Here is a 13,845-nt window from a genome sequence, read left to right as displayed (position 1 = left end):
CACAACGGCCGGTAGGCTAAACAGTTTGCACGTCTTACGTCTTCATGGAGGAATTATATCATAGCAATGAGTGCAGCATAGCGATCATAATATGACATTGAAGGCAATATATTTCAACTAATAGTAAAACCTAGACTATGGACTTGCCGGCATTCGGTCATGACTCATGCCACATAAACTGGGGAAAGTGCACATACACTGTACAGCGAAACAGGCTACAGTAACGTAACCATAATACATCCATGAACGTAACACAGTCGCCTGTGTGACACAGCACAGGAAATGACTAAGATCATTAGCGCCATTAGTACCAGCATTACAAGTTACTATAATATACAGCTCTGTGAAAAATTAACAGACCACTTCAAATTAACAGACCACTCCAAATTAACAGACCATTCCAAATTAACAGACTACTCCAAATTAACAGACTACTCCAAATTAACAGACTACTCCAAATTAACAGACTAATCTTAATTTTTCCCAGAGCTGTATTGATGTAGCCTACTGCTACACTACTGATAGTATGATAATAGGGTATTTTCTTTGTAAAGGTGGAGAAGGAAGCAGCAGCAGCACTAGAACTTCAGGTGCTCCTGCAGAACTGGAGATGGTGGTCAGTTCAGAGTCAGACTCAGAGCAGGAACCTTCAGGTGCTCCTGCAGAACTGGAGACGGTGGTCAGTTCAGAGTCAGACTCAGAGCAGGAACCTTCAGGTGCTCCTGCAGAACTGGAGACGGTGGTCAGTTCAGAGTCAGACTCAGAGCAGGAACCTTCAGGTGCTCCTGCAGAACTGGAGATGGTGGTCAGTTCAGAGTCAGACTCAGAGCAGGAACCTTCAGGTACAACTTCAGAGCACAAACCTAAACATGGAGGCTATGATGTTAGATTAATATGTGCTTTATTTATGAGATTATCAGTAGGACTGTAATCGGGGGGAGGCATACAATCGATGACTGCACATGTAATACAAGTTTAAATTTAGGTTATTTACCATGTTAATCTCATTCTTGTCATGCCTGCTCCCACTGTTCCTCCCCAATATTACGCACTCAAGCCACTTTCAGTACGCACACCCGCCTTTCTTTTTCACATCAGCGCTCATTGGACTCACGTGGAGTCAATTACTTGTGTAATTTCCTTCTCTATAACTGTCTGTTTCCTAGCTCTGTTCCCTGCTTCGGGATTGTTTGTCATATGTCCTTGTTTATTTGCTGATGCTGTTCCTGTCTTGTTTTATGTCTGTTCCAGAATAAATGTTTGACTCCCTGTACCTGCTTCTCCTGTCCTGCGTCAGTCTTTACAATTCTGCAGAGCAACCAGATGTGCAGAGAGAGAGAGAGAGGTTCAGAGCCCAGTACAGGGAAAATAGAAAGGGACAGCGAAAGCACTGAAAATCCATTTTGCCTCAGTCCAAGGATTTTGACTTATTTTTTCAGTACCAAAGCAAACCCCTCAAAGAGTAATTCCCAATGTATTCCACTCCAAAGATGGAACAAACAGAAAATGGCTGACCTACAATGAAGTAACTCACTCCTTGTTCTGCTCAGTATGTCTTGCATTCGCAAAACCTTCAGCCAGTGATAGTGCATTTGTCAAAGGAGGCCTGGAAACATGCCCATCAGAGAGTACAGGAACATGAGAGAAGCAAGACCCATAGAGAAAGTGCAGAAGCCTTTTTCCTCAGAGCCAGCAAAGCAGACATCCGTACCCTTCTGAGTGATAATGTCAGTTCAACGAGACCAGGTCAGAAAGAGGAGGCAGGTCATGGAACGTGTGATTGTTGTAGTTAAAGTTATTGGTAAATGTGGGCGTAGCTACAGAGGACACAGACACGAAGCTGCATATAACTTGGAAAACATGGCCGTCAATCACGACACGTTTCTTGAGCTTATATTGTTGCTAAGCAAATATGATGTCTGCCTACAAGAGCATGTTAGTGGAGCATTGAGAAGAGCAAGAAGCAGATGGGAAGTAAAGGAAGAGGGTCCTTGGTAACTATGACGTCCAAAACAACAGTAAATAAAGTCATTGAAGTCATCAGAATGTTGATTCAGCAGACAGTTGCTGTTGAAGTGAGAAAGGCAGGGATGTTCTCAATACGAATGGACACAACACAGGATTTAACATCCAAAGACCAGTGTGCAGTAGTTCTGCGATATGTCACTGATGTTGTCCACCAGAGACTCATTGAGGTCATTGACTGTGAGTCATCGACTGGACAGTACTTTGTGGACCTGGTGAAACAGACCCTTGAGAAGATGGACATAGATATCAAACAGTGTGATGGTAATGCAACAGACAGAGTAGCTACTATGCAGGGACAATACAGGGGCTTCTCTGCATCGCTCACAGGAGAGTCTCCTAACCAAGTACACATATGTATCAGGGCACAAGGCGAGAACCAGATGCAGACACAGGAGGCAGATGGTTGGACACTTAAATGTTTATTGATCCAAAAAGGGAGTAGGCAAGAGAATGGTCGTGGACAGGCAAAAGGTCAAAACCAGTTCAGAGTCCAGGAGGTACAGAGTGGCAGGCAGGCTCGAGGTGAAGGCAGGCAGAATGGTCAGGCAGGCGGGTACAGAGTCCAGAATACAGGCAAGGGTCAGAACCGGGAGGACTATAAAAAAGAGAATAGAGAAGGCATGGGCACGGGAATAACCACGCTGGGTGACTTGGACATACAAGATGAACTGGCACAGAGAGACAGGAAACACAGGGATAAATACACCTGTTTTCAGCATATGGTTACCTCTCTCTCTACCTCCATCTCTTCTTCAACAAGCAGCCATGTTGTTGTCATTCCACTAGGGACCTGTTTTCAGCATATGGTTACCTCTCTCTCTCTCTCCCTCCATCTCTTCTTTAACAAGCTGCCATGTTGTTGTCATTCCACTAGGGACCTGTTTTCAGCATATGGTTACCTCTCTCTCTCTCTCTCTCCATCTCTTCTTTAACAAGCTGCCATGTTGTTGTCATTCCACTAGGGACCTGTTTTCAGCATATGGTTACCTCTCTCTCTCTCTCCCTCCATCTCTTCTTTAACAAGCAGCCATGTTGTTGTCATTCCAATAGGGACCTGTTTTCAGCATATGGTTACCTCTCTCTCTCCCTCCATCTCTTCTTTAACAAGCAGCCATGTTGTTGTCATTCCACTAGGAACCTGTTTTCAGCATTTTAAGTCTCCAGTCAATAACCGGTGCACTGGAATTATCCCTCAACACACTTTACACATGTAATGTACTGGAATTATGCCTCTACACATGTACTGTACTGGAATTATCCCTTTACACATGTAATGTACTGGAAATATCCCTCTACACATGTACTGTACTGGAATTATCCCTCTCCACCCTTTAAACATGTACTGTACTGGAATTATCCCTTTACACATGTACTGAACTGGAATTATCACTCTACACATGTACTGAACTGGAATTATCCCTCTACACATGTACTGAACTGGAATGATCCCTCTACACATGTACTGTACTGGAATTATACTTCTACACATTTACTGAACTGGAATTATCCCTCTACACATGTACTGTACTGGAATTATCCTTCTACACATTTACTGAACTGGAATTATCCTTCTACACATGTACTGTACTGGAATTATCCCTCTACACATGTACTGTACCTGAATTATCCCTCTACACATTTACTGTACTGGAATTATCCCTCTACACATGTACTGTACTGGAATTATCCCTTTACACGTGTACTGTACTGGAATTATCCCTTTACACGTGTACTGTACTGGAATTATCCCTTTACACATGTACTGTACTGGAATTATCCCTCTACATCCTTTACACATGTACTGTACTGGAATTATCCCTCTACACATGTACTGCACTGGAATTATCCCATTGGCTGGCAGAACCTTGCTGTTTTTTTTATTGGGCCATCAAAGCTGGCTCAGTGATTGGTTACATTTCAGTCACATGTGCATAAGGGGGAGGTGGTGTCTGATGTCTGCAGGTCAATGCAACTGAGAAATATGATCCTTGTAATTATTCTATGTGAATATCAGCAGTAGTAATGATTGTGAAATATTTTGTTCATTTCATGAGCAACATGATAATTAATGATTTCTGAACAACCATTTTTTATTTAATGTCTATTAAGAATATCTTATCAACTTTATTTCACTTGGTGATGTTTCATTATAGAGAAAATAACATGACATCTAAGTAGCTGAATATGATTATGGACTAACAGTCTAACAGTTTGAAGGGCACAACTCATGTTATTCTGGTTAAACAGAGAGAGACTAGTTGATTATGGAGTGGGGATTTTTTTACATGGTTAGGAAATAATATGTCATGTTTTACTCGTACCTCAGCCAGCATTGTGAATGGTTAGGAAATAATTTGTCATGTTTTACTCGTACCTCAGCCAGCATTGTGAATGGTTAGGAAATAATATGTCATGTTTTACTCGTACCTCAGCCAGAATTGTGAATGGTGTCTGATGCAGTGACATACTAGACCAGGGCAGTAAATCTAATACTTAGGTGTTTTTAGTCATGCATGAAAGGTCTGTGTTGGTTCTGTGGTTATAATTACATCTCTGGCCATGCTGGCAGGGTCTGAATCAAACCCAATGTCCACCTGGTACACTGGCAGGGTCTGAATCAAACCCAATGTCCACCTGGTACACTGGCAGGGTCTGAATCAAACCCAATGTCCACCTGGTACACTGGCAGGGTCTGAATCAAACCCAATGTCCAGTGGGATTGATCTGTTTGATCCAATCGTTTGTTTCAGTTTTCAGTAGTTGAATCCTTTGACGTATTGTTGATTTCAACATATTTCATTTCAACAAATGAACTGGGTTGGTTGAAAAGTGATACTAAACTTACATAGCATGCACTATATTGACATAGTGGAAGAATTTTTATTTATTTATATATATATAAAAGTTTTTATTATGTACAATGCCATTCCTTCAAAACAAAACCATCAATATTCCAAACAAACTCAAATATAGGCATTTTTAAATTCAAAACAAAACCAAAACCCATAACAAAAACTCAGGGGAGCATCTTCCCTCCCCTTCATGCCTACAAACTACATCTCTAAAGCCCTACCTTCCCCTATCTCCCGTCCCTAATCTATCCCCTTAAATCATCTAAATTAACCCCAGCCCTAAACCTCCCTTCCACCTCTCCCGGGCAGCATGCTGCCCCCACTTCCTCTCCTCCCTCTTCATCCTCCCCCTCAAATTTCCTTCCACCCTCCTCACTATCCCCTCCACCCCCCAATCTCTCCCTGTCTTTACCATGTCCTGCCTGGCTTCCCACAGCCCCCGTCTAAAGAGGCTTATGAGAAACCTGTCCCTGACCGTCCCCCTCGCTCTCCCTACACCACCTAACAACAGCCGTGCCCATACTACTCCCTACACCTCTCTCTACCCTAGCCCAAGTTAAAACAAAACTCCCTTTCACCCACCTAACAACAGCCGTGCCCATACTACTCCGGCAAAGGCACAGTCCCAATAGTTGTCTCCTCCCCGCCACAAGATGGTCTTGGACAGGTGGGGGATCGCGCCAAGCTATGCCTGTACATGATGAAACGTACCGGCAAGCACTTGTGGAGGCTCAACCAATTCAGGTCCTTGAGCTTGTTGTCCATGCCTTACCTTAACTAAATCCCACCACTCTAACACCCCTTCACACATGGACCGGAGGCCTTCAATCCCACAAACAAACCAGTAAAGGCTTCAATGAAATCTCATCCAGCACATCCCAATCTAATTTCCAGTACCCTCTACCGAAGAGGCAGACTGGTGACCTCACCTGCAGGAGCACCCCGTCGTGATCCGAAAATAAAACAGACAACAGCTGCCTAGACAACTGACCCATATAGTCAAGCCTCCACGCAACCCCCCGGGAGTTGCACCAAGTGGAACCAGCCATTGTCGGAGTAGTGTGCAGGCCTCCATCAACCAGACCATGGCAAGCCATTAGCCCGGTGATGGCACCTGCACTGCTATCCCCCCCACCCCTAAATCTATATTAAAATCCCCCCCATCACCACTTGCCTATTTGTGGCGCCAGACAGTCCACCATCTCCTTCCTGTCTGCCGCCACCTGTGGCCCGTACACCCCCACTAATCTATATCTGCAATTTCTTAAAGTGACATCCACCCCCAAAACCCTCCTCTGCATAACCACAAATGAACCCTCAACCTTTACCCACACAAAATCCCTACCCCCGATGAGTGCAACCCATCTATACCCCAAACCGACTCCCATTTCCCACTCCCTCCTAAATCTGTTAACGTCCCCTCCATCCCTCAGGTGAACCTCCTTTAAAAAACAAAAGTCAAAACCCACACCCTCTAAATAACTAAAAACCGCCCTCTTAACAAAATCCCTTAAACGCTTACATTTAAACTAACAAAAGTTATAGTAGGCTCCATGAAAAAAATGATAATATAAAATCAAAAACAAACATCACCCAACTACTAACCCCCCCCCCCCTAAAACACAGGAGTCTCACCCGATGCTCCCCTGCTCCATCTACACCGGCAGGGACGCCGTCTCTCCTCCATCTCACCAACCCAGGATGCAGGAAGGGTGTTTGGCTCCCGAGTGCCCTGCATTCTGGGTTGACCACCAAACTCCTCCACTTCCCCAGCCCCGTATCTGGTTGGGTAGAGAGTAGGGAAGCCCGTGTCCCCAAACAGGAACTGCGACCCCCCCTCAGCTGATCAGCCCTGAGCCGTGCTTGGTTCATCAGGCTCCACTATGAGTTGAGGGGCTGGGGAAGCCAGCGAGGACACAGTTTCTCCCGCCCCCATCACTCGCTTGGCCACCCCCATACCCCCGTCCCTCTCTGTCAAGAGCCGCTTCCTCTTCCCTCTCTTCTTTGGAGATGGCGGTAACAGGGAGACACCACCCTCCCTCCCCGCAAGCTCCTCCACCATTCCCCCCATCTCTTCCACGAGGGCGCTCCACATTCTGCTGTCCCCCCACTCCCCCTCTCCCTCCACTGGTCCTGCCACCGACTCCTTCTCCACCACCTCTCCCTCCATTGCTGCCCTCTCTGGCTCCTCCACTCCCTTCCGCCTCTTTTCCCTCCTCTCCTCCCGGTTCTGCTGCTCCTGTGCCTTCTCTGTCCCCCTCTCCTCCTGCTGCCGCTCTTTGCTCCTCCTCCTTCAGTGAGGCCGTCCCCTCTGGGCCTGTGTTCGGTTCTTGGTCTGGGCCTCCCCTTCTTCCCCCATCCCCCGCTCCTGCTCCCCCCCAGCCGCAGACATGTGTGACCTCTGGCGAGCCGGGCATTCCTGCCACAGGTGTGCTGACGAGCCACACCCGTGGCACGCCTTGAGCTCGTCACAGTCCTTCGCCTCGTGCTCCCCAGATCCACAAAATCTGCACTTTCTTGTGCTGCACGAGGCTAGGATGTGGCCATTTGCCATACAACGCCTGCAAAACAGGGGCTGACGTGCATAAAACAATGTCCCCCTGTCAGCCCCCAGGGAGAACATAGCTGGAGGATGAAGGTAGCCGCCCAGTCCCTTTGGGTCCTCCCTGAGGAGGGCCTGGAAGTCTCTCCTCCCGTTCCAAAAACCCAGGGAGTCCTTGAGGTGCCTTGCTGAGGAGATGTCAACCATGTATCTCCCCAGAAAGGCCCTCACCTCCTCGTCCTTGACATACGGGTTATAAATGTTCACAGTTACAATCGTGAAATAGTTTTTTGCCAAGCTGGTTACCTCGTAGTGGCACATCGGCCTCGCACCTCCCACTTCTCTCACCTTTTTCAGGATCTCGTCGTGTTTTTCTTCTGTGTGTAAAGCCACATCATAAGTTCCCTTCAACGGGTAACCTAGGAGGCAAAACACATCCTTCCCTGTCAGTTTAAGGATCCACATTAAGATAGTCCTTCCAAAGGTTTCACGTCCGAATGGCTCCATCTCCTTGTCCTTCCACGCAAAGCGAACCGTATTCGCCAGCCCGATCCCAGGGACCGACCTATTTGAAGAATTTTGCACCATCTCCACTCCCGCTCTCGTCCAAAAAAGGACAAACTGAAAAGAAACGCAACAACGGCTGAGAATCGTTACCCCCAAAAAACTTTACTGCCCTCCGGCCTTCGACTTTCAGCTAAGAGGTTACGGTACCTCAGTACCCAACTTGAACTTAGCCACACAGGAGGGAAGCCTAACCAGTGTGAAAAGAGATACTCTCATTCAAGTGGTCTGATTAAACATCAGAAAATACATGCAGGAGATCCCCGAAGTGTAGAATGACCTCCAACAGCAGACCTCTGTACATCAAATCACATTTTATTTGTCACATACACTTGTTTAGCAGATGTTATTGCAGGTGTAGCGAAATGCTTGTGTTTCTAGCTCCAACAGTCCAATAATATCTAACAATACACACAATCTAAAGGAACGGAATTAAGAATATATCAATATTTGGACGAGTGATGTCAGAGCGGCATAGACTGATACAGTAGAATAGAATACAGTATATACATATGAGATGAGTAATACATAGACAGATACAGTAGAATAGGATAGAATACAGTATATACATATGAGATGAGTAATACATAGACTAAGATACAGTAGAATAGGTTAGAATACAGTATATACATATGAGATGAGTAATACATAGACTAAGATACAGTAGAATAGGTTAGAATACAGTATATACATATGAGATGAGTAATACATAGACTAAGATACAGTAGAATAGGTTAGAATACAGTATATACATATGAGATGAGTAATACATAGACTAAGATACAGTAGAATAGGTTAGAATACAGTATATACATATGAGATGAGTAATACATAAACTAAGATACAGTAGAATAGGATAGAATACAGTATATACCAGAGGTGGGACCAAGTCATTGTTTTACAAGTCACAAGTAAGTCTCAAGTCTTAGCACTCAAGTCAAGACAAGCTATGGGGCGCAATCGGGCGTTAGGCTTGTACACAATCGCCCAACCTTAACACACACACACACACACACACACACACACACACACACACACACACACACACACACACACACACACACACACACACACACACACACACACACACACACACACACACACACACACACACCCTCTCTGTGTGTGGTTACAGTTGGCTAACGTATGTCAATGGTTTTACGAACAGCAGTAACATCAGGCAGGATTTAGGCTACCAACTGCCTAGCCAGTTGTAGCTCAATCTTGGGTGCAATGTTCACGTTCCCTCACTGACTGACTGTGTGGAGGCTCATTGATTTAATGTTACGTTAGCCTACATGCTATACTAGCAAAAATTATATAGCTGTCGACTATATTAGCCACGACTTACCGTTCTTTGTGCAGCTTCAAATGTCGAACAAAGTTGGAAGTTGTTTCGCCTCCGTCGTAATTTTCTTCCCAGATGTTTTGCAAGTTGCAATCCGTTTTTTGTTGATACAACGTAGTCTTTATATCCGAAAATAATAATTACTTAATTACATCAAGTGTTCCAATGGTAAAACGTTTGAGTTAATTACATCAAGCGTTCCAATGGTAAAACGTTTGATTTAATTACATCAAGTGTTCCAATGGTAAAACGATTGATTTAATTATATCAAGTGTTCCAATGGTAAAACGTTTGATTTAATTACATCAAGCGTTCCAATGGTAAAACGTTTGAGTTAATTACATCAAGCGTAAGGGATCGAACCCGGGTCTGTAGTGACGCCTCTAGCACTGAGATGCAGTATCTTAGACTGCTGCACCACTCGGGTCTATAGTGACAACTCTAGCACTGTGATGCAGTACCTTAGACTGCTGCACCACTCGGGTCTATAGTGACACCTCTAACACTGTGATACAGTACCTTAGACTGCTGCACCACTCAGGTCTATAGTGACACCTCTAACACTGCGATGCAGTACCTTAGATCGCTGCACCACTCGGGTCTATAGTGACAACTCTAACACTGTGATACAGTACCTTAGACTGCTGCACCACTCAGGTCTATAGTGACACTTCTAACACTGCGATGCAGTACCTTAGACTGCTGCACCACTCAGGTCTATAGTGACACCTCTAACACTGCGATGCAGTACCTTAGACTGCTGCACCACTCGGGTCTATAGTGACACCTCTAACACTGTGATACAGTACCTTAGACTGCTGCACCACTCAGGTCTATAGTGACACCTCTAACACTGCGATGCAGTACCTTAGATCGCTGCACCACTCGGGTCTATAGTGACAACTCTAACACTGTGATACAGTACCTTAGACTGCTGCACCACTCAGGTCTATAGTGACACTTCTAACACTGCGATGCAGTACCTTAGACTGCTGCACCACTCAGGTCTATAGTGACACCTCTAACACTGCGATGCAGTACCTTAGACTGCTGCACCACTCGGGTCTATAGTGACACCTCTAACACTGCGATGCAGTACCTTAGACTGCTGCACCACTCGGGTCTATAGTGACACCTCTAACACTGTGATGCAGTACCTTAGACTGCTGCACCACTCGGGTCTATAGTGACACCTCTAACACTGCGATGCAGTACCTTAGACTGCTGCACCACTCGGGTCTATAGTGACACCTCTAACACTGCGATACAGTACGGGCATAACCTTTTTTTAACCAATTCTGATGGTTGTTAAAAGTGGAATTTTGACATTATTACCGTTATATCAACACACTCAACACCCCCAACTATCAATCTCTTTGGCACCGTACACATCTAGTGACCACTTGATTCCATGTGACCAAACATTCCTGAGGCTGAGTCTCAAATAGTCACCTGTCCCTTTTAATAGCCGGGCAATGTCACACATAGCAAATACATTTTGGGTCTAAATTAAAGGAGCTACAATTATAGTTTAATTACATATTTTAAATAAAATGTCCATAATATCTGCATTAATAGTGGAATGATCGTGTTTCACAATATTCCTAAACAAAAAAAATATTCTCGATCTTCTATTGTGTTGTTGACTGAACGTTTGTTTATGTGTAACTCTGTGTTGTTGGTTTTGTCACACTGCTTTGCTTTATCTTGGCCAGGTTGCAGTTGTAAATGAGAACTTGTTCTCAACTGACCGACCTGGTTAATTAAATAAAGGAGAAATAAATACAACATAATAATACATAAAAATGTAATAGCAGTATAGACCTAGTCTGTTCATTATATACATCTACATGATGTATTGTTACACCGTGTAGGAGCAGTATAGACCTAGTCTGTTCATTATATACATCTACATGATGTATTGTTACACCATGTAGGAGCAGTATAGACCTAGTCTGTTCATTATATACATCTACATGATGTATTGTTACACCATGTAGGAGCAGTATAGACCTAGTCTGTTCATTATATACATCTACATGGGGTATTGATTCACCAAAAATAAAGGGAAATTATATTATTTTATACTAATACAATTGCTCAGAGGAAGAGATTTAGTTTAACATGTAATTCTCAAAAGGGAGGGGTCTGAATTATTGCCACCCATGTTTTAAATACTCCAGTAACCTCCCCTTGGGAGGACCAGGATGTCTTGCTCCCAGACAGGCTAAACAACTTTTTTGCCCGCTTTGAGGACAATACAGTGCCACTGACACGGCCCCCTACCAAAACCTGCGGGCTCTCCTTCACTGCAGCCGAGGTGAGTAAAACATTTAAACGTGTTAACCCTCGCAAGGCTGCAGGCCCAGACGGCATTCCCAGCCGCGTCCTCAGAGCATGCGCAGACCAGCTGGCTGGTGTGTTTACGGACATATTCAATCAATCCTTATCCCAGTCTGCTGTTCCCACATGCTTCAAGAGGGCCACCATTGTTCCTGTTCCCAAGAAAGCTAAGGTAACTGAGCTAAACGACTACCGCCCCGTAGCACTCACTTCCGTCATCATGAAGTGCTTTGAGAGACTAGTCAAGGACCATATCACCTCCACCCTACCGGACACCCTAGACCCACTCCAATTTGCTTACCGACCCAATAGGTCCACAGACGACGCAATCGCAACCACACTGCACACTGCCCTAACCCATCTGGACAAGAGGAATACCCATGTGAGAATGCTGTTCATCGATTACAGCTCAGCATTCAACACCATAGTACCCTCCAAACTCGTCATCAAGCTCGAGACCCTGGGTCTCGACCCCGCCCTGTGCAACTGGGTCCTGGACTTCCTGACGGGCCGCCCCCAGGTGGTGAGGGTAGGTAACAACATCTCCACCCCGCTGATCCTCAACACTGGGGCCCCACAAGGGTGCGTTCTGAGCCCTCTCCTGTACTCCCTGTTCACCCACGACTGCGTGGCCATGCACGCCTCCAACTCAATCATCAAGTTTGCGGATGACACTACAGTGGTAGGCTTGATTACCAACAACGACGAGACGGCCTACAGGGAGGAGGTGAGGGCCCTCGGAGTGTGGTGTCAGGAAAATAACCTCACACTCAACGTCAACAAAACAAAGGAGATGATTGTGGACTTCAGGAAACAGCAGAGGGAGCACCCCCCTATCCACATCGACGGGTCAGTAGTGGAGAAGGTGGAAGGTTTTAAGTTCCTCGGTGTACACATCACGGACAAACTGAATTGGTCCACCCACACAGACAGCGTTGTGAAGAAGGCGCAGCAGCGCCTCTTCAACCTCAGGAGGCTGAAGAAATTCGGCTTGTCACCAAAAGCACTCACAAACTTTTACAGATGCACAATCGAGAGCATCCTGTCGGGCTGTATCACCGCCTGGTACGGCAACTGCTCCGCCCACAACCGTAAGGCTCTCCAGAGGTAGTGAGGTCTGCAGAACGCATCACCGGGGGCAAACTACCTGCCCTCCAGGACACCTACACCACCCGATGTCACAGGAAGGCCATAAAGATCATCAAGGACAACAACCACCCAAGCCACTGCCTGTTCACCCCGCTATCATCCAGAAGGCGAGGTCAGTACAGGTGCATCAAAGCAGGGACCGAGAGACTGAAAAACAGCTTCTATCTCAAGGCCATCAGACTGTTAAACAGCCACCACTAACATTTAGCGGTGGCTGCCAACATACTGACTCAACTCCAGCCACTTTAAAAATGGGAATTGATGGAAATTATGTAAAAATGTACCACTAGCCACTTTAAACAATGCCACTTAATATAATGTTTACATACCCTACATTACCCATCTCATATGTATATACTGTACTCTATATCATCTACTGCATCTTGCCATCTTTATGTAATACATGTACCACTAGCCACTTTAAACTATGCCACTTTATGTTTACATACCCTACAGTACTCATCTCATATGTATATACCGTACTCTATACCATCTACTGCATCTGCCATGCCGTTCTGTACCACCACTCATTCATATATCTTTATGTACATATTCTTTATCCCTTTACACTTGTGTGTGTGTGTAAGGTAGTAGTTGTGGAATTGTTAGGTTAGATTACTTGTTGGTTATTACTGCATTGTCGGAACTAGAAGCACAAGCATTTCGCTACACTCGCATTAACATCTGCTAACCATGTGTATGTGACTAATAAAATTTGATTTGATTTGATTTGATTTAACGACACTGAAATGTTTTATGAGATTATAGAACACATTGGGTGGGATCTTAGACCATTCCTCCAAACAGAATCTCTCCAGGTCCTTGATTTATTTTGTCTGTGCCTATGGACTGCCCTGTTCAATTCAAACCACAGGTTTTCAATGGAGTTCAAGTCTGACGACTGAGATGGCCATTGAAAATGTTGATTTTGTGCCTAATTAACCATTTCTTTGTGGATGTTGATATGTCTTGCTGGAAGATCCACTTATGGCCAAGTTTCAGCCACCTAGCAAAACTAG

The sequence above is a fragment of the Salvelinus alpinus genome, unplaced genomic scaffold (assembly GCF_045679555.1).
Source record: "Salvelinus alpinus unplaced genomic scaffold, SLU_Salpinus.1 scaffold_63, whole genome shotgun sequence".
Lineage (NCBI taxonomy): Eukaryota > Metazoa > Chordata > Actinopteri > Salmoniformes > Salmonidae > Salvelinus > Salvelinus alpinus.
The sequence above is the reverse complement of the archived record's forward strand: the minus strand, read 5'-3'. Positions refer to the sequence as shown.